Genomic DNA, 13013 nt, shown 5'->3' on the forward strand with positions numbered 1-13013 from the left:
TTTCTCAAAGATACTGCCAGACAACCTACACATGAAACCATCTCCGCAGACTTTGCCAACCGAAGCGCCCTCCAGAGAGGGTTTCTTTCCCATCTCTAGAAGGACATTGTGCAGGAAAATAATGGGATCTCCTGGAGACTCATTCCTGTCTCCAGTGTTCAATTAAAACTTATGGCAAAATCAGCATGGACAATCACCAATGCTTTCTTGATTCCTGGTGCGCGCTAAAGGACCTAGAGGGTGCTTTCATTTAACCACTTTTATAGGAACCCAGATATTACTTTAAAACCCCTGAAAATTACAGCCAAATAGCAAAAAGATGATTTATAGTCAACAGAACTGATGCTGGAATGTGTTGCAAAATAACCCCCTTTCACAGCAGAGGCGCTGAATCTATCCTAGTCTCAGCTGCAGATGATCTCAGAACCAATGGTCTTTCCAGTGCGTTTGGGGTGCTTTTCCTGCTAAAACTAACTTCAACAGTAGAAGCTGCCCATCACCCAACACCACTGACCAGATTCACAGCAAAGTCTTTACCAGGCTTTCCTCTTTCCTCACAAATCACGGGACCATCATCTAATCACGTCCTTTGCCTCGGAGAGACTTGTTTTCTTCAGGGCACAAATATCTCCTCCGCCCTCCTTTTCAGCATCTACCTTAGCACACTGTCAGAACTGATGCAGTGATTTGACCATATTTGTTACGTGTAACTTGGGCTTTTTGACTTACAACTCTATATATAAAAGACCAGGTCGAGACTGTGTGCGTAAGCTGTTTTGGCCTCTTGCACTCACTCAACAGGATTTTCTATTGGATTCCAAATTACTGGTCCAAAATTATCATACAGGCGGATCATAATGAGTCAACTGAATTATGGTAATTCACTGTATGTAAGGATGGCTGATTACCTCTTTACTCAGTTGCAAAGCATTCAAAAGATGCCTCTTCAACTAACTTGTAATATTTCTGCTAGTACTTTACTATCGGCCAGCTTGAACTCTCTTCATTGACTGCCCTTCCATAAGAGCGCCATTTTCAAACTGCTTTGTCATATGCATCGGGCAGCCTACTGGACAGGTCTCATAGCGCCAGGGGCGGCTCCTCCGTTTAAATAGAGGAGCGTCGCCCCACAGACCAGAGCTGAAAAATAAAATTGTAATAATATTTCTTACCATTTTATTTTTCAGCAATCGACCTGTCCTGAACTGAGGAATAGGATGAGGCGGGCCAGCGCTGCCGAGTGGCAGCAGGGAGCAGTGCGCTTTAAAATATGCATATCTCTTTGACCAACATCTTGGGACGGCCAGCCAGATATGCACATTTTACAGTTGTCTAACCTAGTTGTCTTAGGCAGCTGGGTTAGAGAAAGCGCAGCCTTCCATGCTCTTAGGAGCACTGAGACACCCTGTTGTATCCAATACTGACACTGCAATCATGATGTGAGAACATCGCCAGGATTGGTTAGTGCAGTTTCCTGGTCCCACGTTGGACCCTGCCTGCAAGGGAGACTGGTGGAGGAGGATGTCGCGCCTCAAGATAAGAGTTTTATTTTTTATTTCTGCATCCCCTCCCCACCCCACCACCTTGGGACATGGCAGCTGAAACTACATAGTGCTAAGAAGCAGGGGGCCTCATTTATGAAAAGTGAGGCAACATCGCTGTGTGAAAACAGCGATGCGTCACTTTTCATTGCATCCTCCTTGCGACTTGCTGGATGTGTCATATTTACAGTATGACACATCATGTCGCAAGGAGTTACAGAAACAAGGTATCTGTAGGCGCAAAAGTGACGCATTGCTGGAGTGTGTCACAAAAGTGACGCAACTCCAGCAATGTGTCCTTTCACATGGGGCAAGCCCCATGTGAAAGGGCCTGTGTCAGTCTCACGCCTGCTGTGAGGCAAGCGTAAGATATTGACGCATTTGCGTCTTAGAAGTGGCGCAGGGAAATCTGATAGATTTCACTGCGTCACTTCTACGAGGTTTACTTGCGTGGGAACGCCCCCTGCATACATTATACCTGGCGCAGATATAATGTAGCGCAGGGGTTTACAAAGTGACGCATCTACCTAGATGCGTCCCTTTGTAAATATGACGCAGCATAGTGCATGTTTTACCCTGCTGGTGCGTCACAAAAAGTGGCGCACCAGGGGAGCAAAAGTGACGCAAGGGCTCATAAATAAGCCCCAGGATCTCTATTTACATGCCATTGTGAGCACTCAGGTCAGCCAAGCAGGCCATCATTTTGCAGAGGCACATCTCTAGAGCACGTACGGGCCCACGCTCTTTTACTTAATTGTCGCCCACCCGCAGGAATGCCCTTCTCTCAAACTGCGCCTCACTTCTGAAATTATTGCATTTCAGAACTGACTAAAAACGTTGCTGTTTCCTCCCTAGAGGTTCTTCTGTTGGTGCAGTTCCTTCTTCTGTGTTAGTATTTGGTCAGGGCTGCTGTCTAGCGCCGGATATACCTTCGGAGATGAATGTGTGCTCTTTAAATGCTGGCAATAAAAATATTCAAATTACATGCAGATTATCCTCAAGTTCCAGAACAAATGCTGCAGTAGTCACGTTCAATTTCTTCTCATATAAACCTCAACCCTGACTTATATACATGCAGTGAGAAGTGCGCTGTAACACGAACAGAACATGTGTCGGGACTAGTCTCAGGAGAAATGTTTTATGCATGCATTATCTAGTGTAAATACTAATTATTGTATTTAAAATATTTCTTATAAAAGAACTTTTTTTCTTGTTTACCTTTTTTCACATAATTTTCACCCATGACAATCTGCTTAAGCAGGGAATGCCTTGAGGGAATTGGCAAAATGGATGTGTGCCACGGCTGCAAGCGCTGCTCTGGTAGCAACATTCCTTGTGTGCCTTTGGAAACTCTATGAAATATACACAAACACATACATATAGATGTTCACTCAATTCACTGCACCAGTAAATAAATATTTGCTAGACCTGCCTTGTCCATTTAACCCTAATGGTGCCAAAATGTGAACGTGTGAGTACAGCCATTGGTTGCCAAACAGTGATGTACATGACACTATGGGGTCCATTAGAATGTCGGGCGGTGGCACCACTGCGGTGCTGGCGGGGTGGAAAAACACCTTTTTTTCCGCCCGCGAGCAGCGGTACTCACGTCTGCCATATTAGAATAGCAAAACATAGGTAATTTCCCGTCCTCTGCAGAGCACCACGCACCGCCATCAAAGTGCGCCCGCCACTGCGGTGGTGGGAGTCAATGGAGACTCTCCGCCGTGCGGAATGACGTCCGCAAATTAGGATGGCCCAAACAGGCAGAAGCACCGCAGCGGAGACACCGCCCAACCAGGGATGGCGGAAACTCGACAGCGGAGCGCAAGAGCAGGGACCCGGTCCACACCACTCGGACACGACCGCCATGGTCCCAGCTCTACATGTGTTTCCGGGACTGTACCTGCTACACCACTATCATCTAAAGGGCCGCCGCGGACGCCGCCATAGGTAGGCAAATACACAAATATACAACACACAACACACGGGCTGACACAGGGTCCAAAACCATAACAGACACCCTGCTGGGGGCAACAACACATCCACAAGGGCATCCACACATGACCCACCTGCCACCATGTCACCCCACTGCATCCTGGACACACATCGACCATGAATCAGCAGCAATGTCCCGGTCCCAGTCACGTCACCGCAGCGGTCAACACATGCGCACAATGCACAAGCAGGGCCAGTCCAAGGTATGGGCTGGGCACAAACGCCACAGGGACACACTTTCCCCAACCACACATCAACACACCCCATCAAGTCACAAGCCAGGTGCCAATCCTGTGCACCCCCATGCACAGCAACAAGCAACACTCACAGCAACAAGCAAGCACAATACACACCCTGCACCACACAACAAACCAGGGAGACAGCCACTGCAGGAGTGGCTGACAAGCAACTCACAACACCAGTGCCTCACACACTGAAGGCTACCAATACTTGCCAGCACATACACACACAAACAAACACACACCCTGGGTGTAGCCATAAACAGAACGCACACACAGGGATGCCTGAACAGATGCCTGCCCCAAAACCACACACAAACACTACAGGAACACACACAGAACCACATCAGAAACAGACATACTCTGTCAGCCAAACTATGGAAAGGCAATGGGAGCACAGACACAACAGGAGTGCACAACCTCATCACAAAGGAATAAAACACACACAGAATACCATGAATCACACAGGAAGTGCACCAGCACAGAACTACACTGCCACATGAAACCAACCACAGATGCACATCAAATAAAAAATGAACAAAACAAACACCACAAGACATCAGGGGATGCAAATCAGGCAATGCCAAGGCCACATACACACAGCACTGTATGCACAACAAGCAGTGTGTGCACAACAAGCAGAACAGTCACACACAGACATGACTGACACAACTCAACTTACACAACACTAATGAGCACAGCTGAAACACAACAGCACACCCAGGAAGTGAAGCAATACCACAGCCAACACACATACATCCAACACAACAACAACAGATGCACCACTCTGGGACACAAGAGCAGAACCATCTTGACCAGAGCACTGGCCAGCACACACAGCTGAAGTGCACATGAGCAATCCTCACTGATCAAAAGCACAAGAACACCACACATAAACCAATGGGGCAATGTCCAGAGTTGAACATTTGCCCTGTACCAAGAACTGCACCACAAAGCAGTGCCACAAATGAAGTGATGGGGAGGCACACACACATGTAAACCAAGGGGACAGCTGACATCAAAGTGAACTCACTTGCTTGTCAGTAGTAGACATGGAAGGGGTGTACCATACACAAAAAGAGGGAGTGCAGACCCACAATGGGTAGCCATAAGCGGCACACATAGGGGATGGCATCACACCACACACTCCATGCCACACAGGAGGAGAAAAGGCACCATGTGCATGCAATGCATGAGAAACACAGCCACAATGGCAGTGTGGAGCAGCAGGGCCACACAGTCCACACAAACACACTCAAGACACATTGATGATCAAACAAACACAACACTGATGTGCTAGTCACACACTTATCACACTCATAAGTGACCAAAACAACAAGGAGGAGTCACACCGAACAGCACAGACACACCAACACACTGCACAGTGCACAACAGACAACTCATACAACCATATCCACAGGGCACAACAATACAAACAGGCACATATCTCCTGGGTGACACATGTGTGTCTTTCACAATCCAGGGGCACACACACATCCACACCCACTACAAAGTTACACCCTTCACACTGCACACCTCTTGACTACCCAAGAGCACACATCTCATGTAGGCCGTGGGACCAGGACTAAAGGCCAACACAGGATCACCATGCACATACACAGCTGGGCACACATAAAGGAATAACTCACATACATCATGACAGTGCCCAGCCTGCATGCAAACCTCTGCACAGCATCACACCCTGTGCTGGCAGTGTACCCCAACCTGACATCTGAACAATGTACCCAACAATAGCAAACCACTAAAAAGAGAACTGCATGACAGGTAAAAGATCCATCACAGATAACACTAGTATCAGTGTCTGAATGGCCTGAAGACCCTGCCACCCCTGTATAAAAAGTTGATGTGGGCAAAGATATTGGCAATGTAGAAGTGACACATAGAGCATGGGGCACAGGCAACCAAATGCACACACCAAAATAACTTTAATCAGCAATGACACTGACAAAACAGACAACAGGAGTAACTGTCTTTATTCACATATTGCACAGATGTGACAGTAGAACAACCGTAGACAAGAGCAAGGCACAACATGCTGATCATATGCAAGATAATCTGCACAGGCAAACTCCAAACAGGAAGGCCAGTGTCCAGGGCAGGTGGCACAGCAAGTACATGAGAGGCTGCACAGGGGATAGTACAACACAGCAGAGCAACAGGGCCAGTGTCCAGGGCAGGGGGTACAGCAGGTACATGAGAGGCTGCACAGGGGAGAGTACAGCAGAGCAACAGAGCCAGTGTCCATGGCACAGATGAGAGCACAACACAGCAGAGCAACATGGCCAGTGTCCATGGCACAGGTGAGAGTACGACACAGCAGAGCAACAGGGCCAGTGTCCAGGGCAGGTGGCACAGCAAGTACATGAGAGGCTGCACAGGTGAGAGTCCAACACAGCAGAGCAACAGGGCCAGTTTCCAGGGCAGGTAGCACAGCAGGTACATGAGAGGCTGCACAGGTGAGAGTACAACACAGCAGAGCAACAGGGCCAGTGCCCAGGGCAGGTGGCACAGCAGGTACATGAGAGGCTGCACAGAGGAGAGTACAACACAGCAGAGCAACAGGGCCAGTGTCCATGGCACAGGTGAGAGTACAACACAGCAGAGCAACAGGGCCAGTGTGCAGGGAGAAGTGCAGAGTCAGGACATGAAAAGCTGCACAGGCAAGGCCAGAACAGCAGTGAATGACAAGGCCAGTGGCCAGGGAGAAGTGCAGAGTCAGGACATGAGAAGCTGCACAGGCAAGGCCAGAACAGGAAGGCCAGTGGCCAGGGAGAAGTGCAGAGTCAGGACATGAGAAGCTGCACAGGCAAGGCCAGAACAGCAGTGAATGACATGGCCAGTGGCCAGGGAGAAGTGCAGAGTCAGGACATGAGAAGCTGCACAGGCAAGGCCAGAACAGGAAGGCCAGTGGGCATTGCAAAGTGCAGAGTCAGGACATGAGAAGCTGCACAGTGAGTGTGTTTGACTGTACCCTTCCATGGCCAGCAACACACCCAGGTTGTAATCAATGGGCAGGACTAGCACACCTGTATGAGAGACAGGTGTATGAGGGGGACTAGCACACACTCTTGGCTGTCAGGCGGACTTGGAGCTGGCTGGGTGTGCGGGACAGCAGGACCACTGGGGAGACAGAGGCCCAGGTGATGTAGGGCTATCAGTGGCTTTGCAAGCAGGAGGGCTATTTGGACCAGGTGGTGTAGTGGCACGTGGAGGCGGAGTCATGCACACCTATGACACAGTGTGGGTGGGAGAGATTGGAGGGGTACCTTCCCACTTCTCAGGAATGCGAAATGGCTTTCCTGTACTGGGGTTAATGGGAACTGGTTGGGACACAACAGGTACACACACCAACAGAGCCACTTCAGGTGCAGACACTGGCACTCCCTCTGGTGACATGCTGGATCCTGCGGTACGCTTTGTCTGGCTACCCCTCTGTACCAACTTCTCTTGTTTGCCAGGTGTACCCCCTACAGTGCCCTCCACTGCCTGTTTGTCAGGCGTAGCCCCTACAGTGCCCTCCTGTGCCTGTATATCAAGGGTAGCCCCTACAGTGCCCTCCATCACCTGCTTCACTGGGCTTGGAATTGGAGTTGATGTGGCGGAGGAATGTGGCCCTGAGCCCTTCTTAGGTGTACCCTTGCCAGACAACACCCCCTCAGAGGGCAAAGACACTGCACACTTAGCTCTGCGTGAGGTTTTAGCACCGGGAGAGTCCTTGGCTGGTGATGCCTCTGAGGCATTGGGAGCCTGAAGCCTGCTTTTTCTGCCTTGCTCTTCCCTGACGGGCTCTTGTCTTTGCATTCTGGACTGGCTCTGCTCTTCTGTGGTGATGGTGTCTGTGGGCGGGACTGCTTGGGTTGCTTCTGCTGGGTGCTTCTTGTGCTGTATCGTGACTGGGAACCGTGGTCACTATCATCTGATGTGGCCACTGACTGGGGGGTGGACAAAGGCACTGGAGCAGGAATGCGAGCATGTGCCTGTTGAAGGGCAGATGTCACTGTGGACGACATAGCCTGGACTGTACGGTGTAGCCCACCAACGTCAGAGTGTATGCCCTCCATGTAGGCAACCACCTGGCCTTATTTTTTGTCATGGTCACTGAAGGCATTGAGCAGGGCTGTCTGGCCCACACAAAGCTGGCGCAGGAGCTCTACAGCCTCAGCACTGAGGGCAGTAGGAGGGACAGATGCAGGCTCAGTGGTGCCAGGTGTGAATGTAACTCGTCCTCTCTTACTGACAAGGACACGGGCAGCACCAGAGGAAGTGGATGGGAGGGTGGGCACTGGCCGCTGTGTGTTAGTAGATGATGCAGAGTCCCCATTCCCTGTGCCTTCCAACATGGATGCATCCCCGCTGGCATCAGATGAGGTTGTATTCTGTGTCTCAGGCAGGGATTCCTCCTGCATACTACAGTCCCCCTCAGATGCGCTGGTGGGCTCTGTGTCACTGGCCTCCGCTGCAGCTGTAGTGCTACCCTCACCACCACTGGTTTCCGGCTCCTGTTCCTCTGTGTCCACTGTGGATTCTGCATGAGTGAGAGATGTAGGGTTGTGTTAGTGTCATCAGCAGGGCAAAGCAAAACAATCAATGCAGTCCAGGAGATGCCCAAATCTACATGGTGACCACCACACCCTGCAATCACATTACAACTACACACTACATAGACCACAACAGTGCATGTAACCCTGAATATCTGCCATGTTGGGGCCACACAGCACAACACTATGCAGGTGTATGAAGTGTACCAGACACACAACTTGCTCTGCACACACCTAGGGACATGATATGGGGACACCACGTATTACCACTGACAGACTTTGAAGGAACAGGAGGGGACAACACAAACACCTATTAGGACATGACAGTCCACATTGGCCAAGTAGGCCATAACAAAGACCATGTCATACTCTGGGGCACATTCTTGTCTGATGTGTATGCCTCACCGATCATGGTGCATGCAAAGTAGGCATACATGCAGTCACAGTCAGATAGTGGACACTGCTGTTCACCCCCTAATAGATTCCCCACACCATCCCAATGCTGAATGACCATGTAGATGCTAAAATATCTGGCAAATGGAAAGCATAGCAGGGAGGCTCACCCTTGTAAGGGCAGTTTGGAACAATGCATGACTCTGACACCCATCCAAGCAGCCACCCACATGACACAGCACAGCACCACCCCACGAACATCACATGTGCCACCGCTGCCACAGGCCCTGTACACATGCATCTGCTCCCAGGCAAAGTCACCCTCCCCAAATACTCACCCCTGCCTTGCTGCTGGTGCTCCTTCAGACGTGTATCCAGCTCAGGATGAGTCACTGCCAATATGCGGCCCATCAGTGGTGTCATGTTGCGCCGTGCCAAACGCCCAGAGCGTGGTAGCAGCCCAAATGTCATCTATGCCACGTTCTTAGCTAGCCGGCTGATGTCGTCCCACCTCTTGTGGCAGTGGGTACGTCATCGGTTGGATACCCCCAGGGCTCGCACCTTTGCTACAATGGTCCCTCGCACGGCCTTACGCTGGTGTACCTTGAGCTGCAGGCATGGGAGAAGAGAGGGGGAAATGATCAGTGAGGCAATGTCATGGACCAAAATCTATCAGTACAGTAGCAAGAAACAGACTCATTACCAATTGTAATCTCCTACCATCCCAAACTGGGGTACACCTCACAAGGGCACTCTGCATGGTCCAAACAGATGTGATTGCATGCATTTATGAGGGTGTACAGGGTCCCTGATAATCTCACACACATGCAGGATGACTGGACTGAACCCCCTCAGTGGCTTGTACACATCTCACATGTCTGGCCACTACATACGTCACACATCTACCTGTATCTGTGTGTAGAAACACTGTGTGCATGACTGGGCAGCATTCAATGAGCAAGGCCTGTGAACATATGTGTATGTAATGTGTGTGACATCGGGGTACATGGACTTACCAACAAAATAGCCATCTACACAAGTGTGGTTATGTGCAATTATACAGGGCTGCGATGGTGCTTATCTTTATTTCAGTGTGAATAAACAAGAGTAAGGACACAGTAAGTACAGTGATGTCATCTCATCTTGGTTGGTGGGCACTGGGCATAGTCTCTGTTTTCACGCTGAGTCGGACAACGGGGACATACAGAGACGATCACCCAAGCAATTACTGGCCTGGCACCTGCATGTCCAACATCCTGTGGCTCTGTATGGCTGACAATGTAACACACTCCACTCAGACATACAACTGCAGGCAGGGTAAACCGTTACTTTGGGACAAACACACTCCCTCACCCTGGAGACAGCATGTTTTTCAGTGTATGACACAGCCCCACACCCTCAGGCATATACTGCAGCAGTACAACTACATCTCTGACCCCCCTGCCATACTCCTCCCTTTACGATGACTTACCACAACATTGGGTACCCCGTACAGCCTTGGGTACTGTGCCAGCACCTCGTCCACAAGGACCTCCAGCTCCTCGCTTGTGAATGGACTGGCATGGTTCTTCTCTGTCCTTGCCATCCCTGAGGACATGGAACACCTGTGGTGGAAGTGGGTGGTGAGGGGTCCCAGCCAGCCGGCACTGGAGACAGCAGCAGGAGAGGGTCCCAGGCAGCACGGTCTGGAGGCAGCAGCAGGAGAGGGTCTAAGGCAGCACGCTCTGTAGGTAGCAGCAGGAGAGGGTCCCAGGCAGCATGGTCTGGAGGCAGCAGCAGGAGAGGGTCCAAGGCAGCACGCTCTGGAGGCAGCAGCAGGAGAGGGTCCCAGGCAGCACGCTCTCTGAGCAGTGGAAATGTGAGGCTCACTCCCACAGATTTATAGCCCCCTGGGATCGTTTCTTAGGTGCCAAGCGGCAACAATTGGTTGACCAGGTCTGCCTTTTTCAAACCCATCCAATGACCGCCTCCGCAGTGGCAGAGCACGTCTTCCGTGATTTTCAAAACTGCATCCTGCCACCACAATCATCACTCCCATTGGCTGTAGGCAATGTTCCATGGCGGTGATGCACCGCAGGGGCCTGGGGTGCGTTACCGCAATGGTGCATCTTTCACACCCATCCAATGATCGCCTCCGCGGTGGGGGAGCACGCCTTCCGCGATTTTCAAAACTGCATCCTGCCACCACAATCATCACTCCCATTGGCTGTAGGCAATGCTCCATGGCGGTGATGCACCGCAGGGGCCCGGGGTGCGCTACCGTGATGGTCCATCTTTCAAACCCATCCAATGACCGAATCCGCGGTGGCGGAGCACGCCTTCCGCGATTTTCAAAACTGCATCCTTCCACCACAATCTTCGCTCCCATTGGCTGTAGGCAATGCCCCATGGCGGTGTCACACCGCCGTGGCCAGGTGGTAGCTTCCGCGATTTGGGTGGCGGAGCATGCCCACTGCCATCTACCCATGTCTCCATGCCAATGACTACCGCACTTGTGAAGGGGGTGGAGCTGGTGTCACACCGTCGTGGCCAGTCGGTAGCTACTGCGATTTAAGTGGTGAAGCATGCCCACCGCCATCTACACATGTCTCCATGCTAATGACTACCGCACTTGTGAAGGGGGTGGTGCTGGTGTCACACCACCGTGGCCAGGCGGTAGCTTCCACGATTTGGGTGGCGGAGCTTGCCCACCACCATCTACCCATGTCTCCATGCCAATGGCTACCACACTTGTGAAGGAGGTGGTGCTCGTGTCACACCGCGGGGCCAGGCGGTAGCTACCGCGATTTGGGTGTCGGAGCATGCCCACCGCCATCTACCCATGTCTCCATGCCAATGACTACAGCACTTGTGAAGGGGGTGGTGCTGGTGTCACACCGTTGTGGCCAGTCGGTAGCTACCGCGATTTAAGTGGTGAAGCATGCCCACCGCCATCTACACATGTCTCCATGCTAATGACTATCGCACTTGTGAAGGGGGTGGTGCTCGTGTCACACCGCGGGGCCAGGCGGTAGCTACCACAATTTGGGTGGCAGGGCATTCCCACCGCCATCTACCCATGTCTTCATGCCAATGACTACTGCACTTGTGAAGGGGGTGGTGCTGGTGTCACACCGCCGGGGCCAGGTGGTAGCTACCACGATTTTGATCACATACAATGGCAATGTCCATCGTGAACACTTCTACAGTACACAGCGGAGACATGGTTAAGGGCACATCATAATGCACACAATGCCATTATTCTATCAAATCCACAGGTTGACGCACATGCCATGGTTGGCTATGTGTGACGTACATTGGTCCGTGGTCCCTGCCATGTCAATTATGCATTTAATGGTTGATGATGCGGGACAGTGTTGTAGTGGAATCAACAATGTGCAACAAATCAATGTGTTGTGTGTCATTGCTGACCTTGGCAAGGCTTGTCTTACTGTATGGTGTTATTACTTACTTGTGCTTTCATATCTGTTCATGCACACAAATGACAGTTCGCCGCCTACTGTGATCATTGTGTTGTGGATATGTGCCAAGTTTACATGATGCATTGAGGTGAATATGAGACAGTCATGTTAATTTTACACACATTGGCTGGATGGTACGCTACAAGGCATGCACATGTGAAATGTGGGGTTCTGTATGTGTGCATTCACATTGACCTATGTGTTGTTTGTGGCACTTGTGCGTGGTAAATGGAGAGGTGTGCCCTCTGTGTGCCACAAATGTACACCCATGTAACCTGGAGTGTCACGCATTTCACATGGCAGTCTTACCTTTTTCTGTGACATCCTTGACAGGATGTGCTGTGGGCATCTCATGAAGGTTGTCATTAAACATGTCCACTAGGAGGAGGCCTAATCTCCTACGTCACTTGACACTGCTGGAGGACATGGAGGATGTTGCGATCATTCAAAAATTCCGCCTTGACAGACCCACCCTGAAGACCCTTTGTGATCTGTTGGAGCCCCACCTGCAGCCTCGTCGCCACTACCCAACTGCTTTCATACCAACGTGCAAAGTGATGGCAGCCCTACATTTTTTTGCAACTGGTTCCTTCCAGGGTACTGTGGCCAGCGCTGCAGGGATGTTACAACCTATGTTCAGCCTGGTGCTGAGGGATGCTCTTTCAGCCATGATGATCTATAAGGATAGACACATACATTTCACCAGGGGAGCAGAATTGGCCGTTGTGAAGGGAGACTTCTATCCGCTTGGGAACATCCCCAATGTTGTTGGTGCCATCGATTGCACCCATGTTGGTCTGGTGCCACCACAGGCGAGTGAGC

Source organism: Lissotriton helveticus, chromosome 3_1 (genome assembly GCF_964261635.1).
Source record: "Lissotriton helveticus chromosome 3_1, aLisHel1.1, whole genome shotgun sequence".
NCBI classification, from domain to species: Eukaryota; Metazoa; Chordata; class Amphibia; order Caudata; family Salamandridae; genus Lissotriton; species Lissotriton helveticus.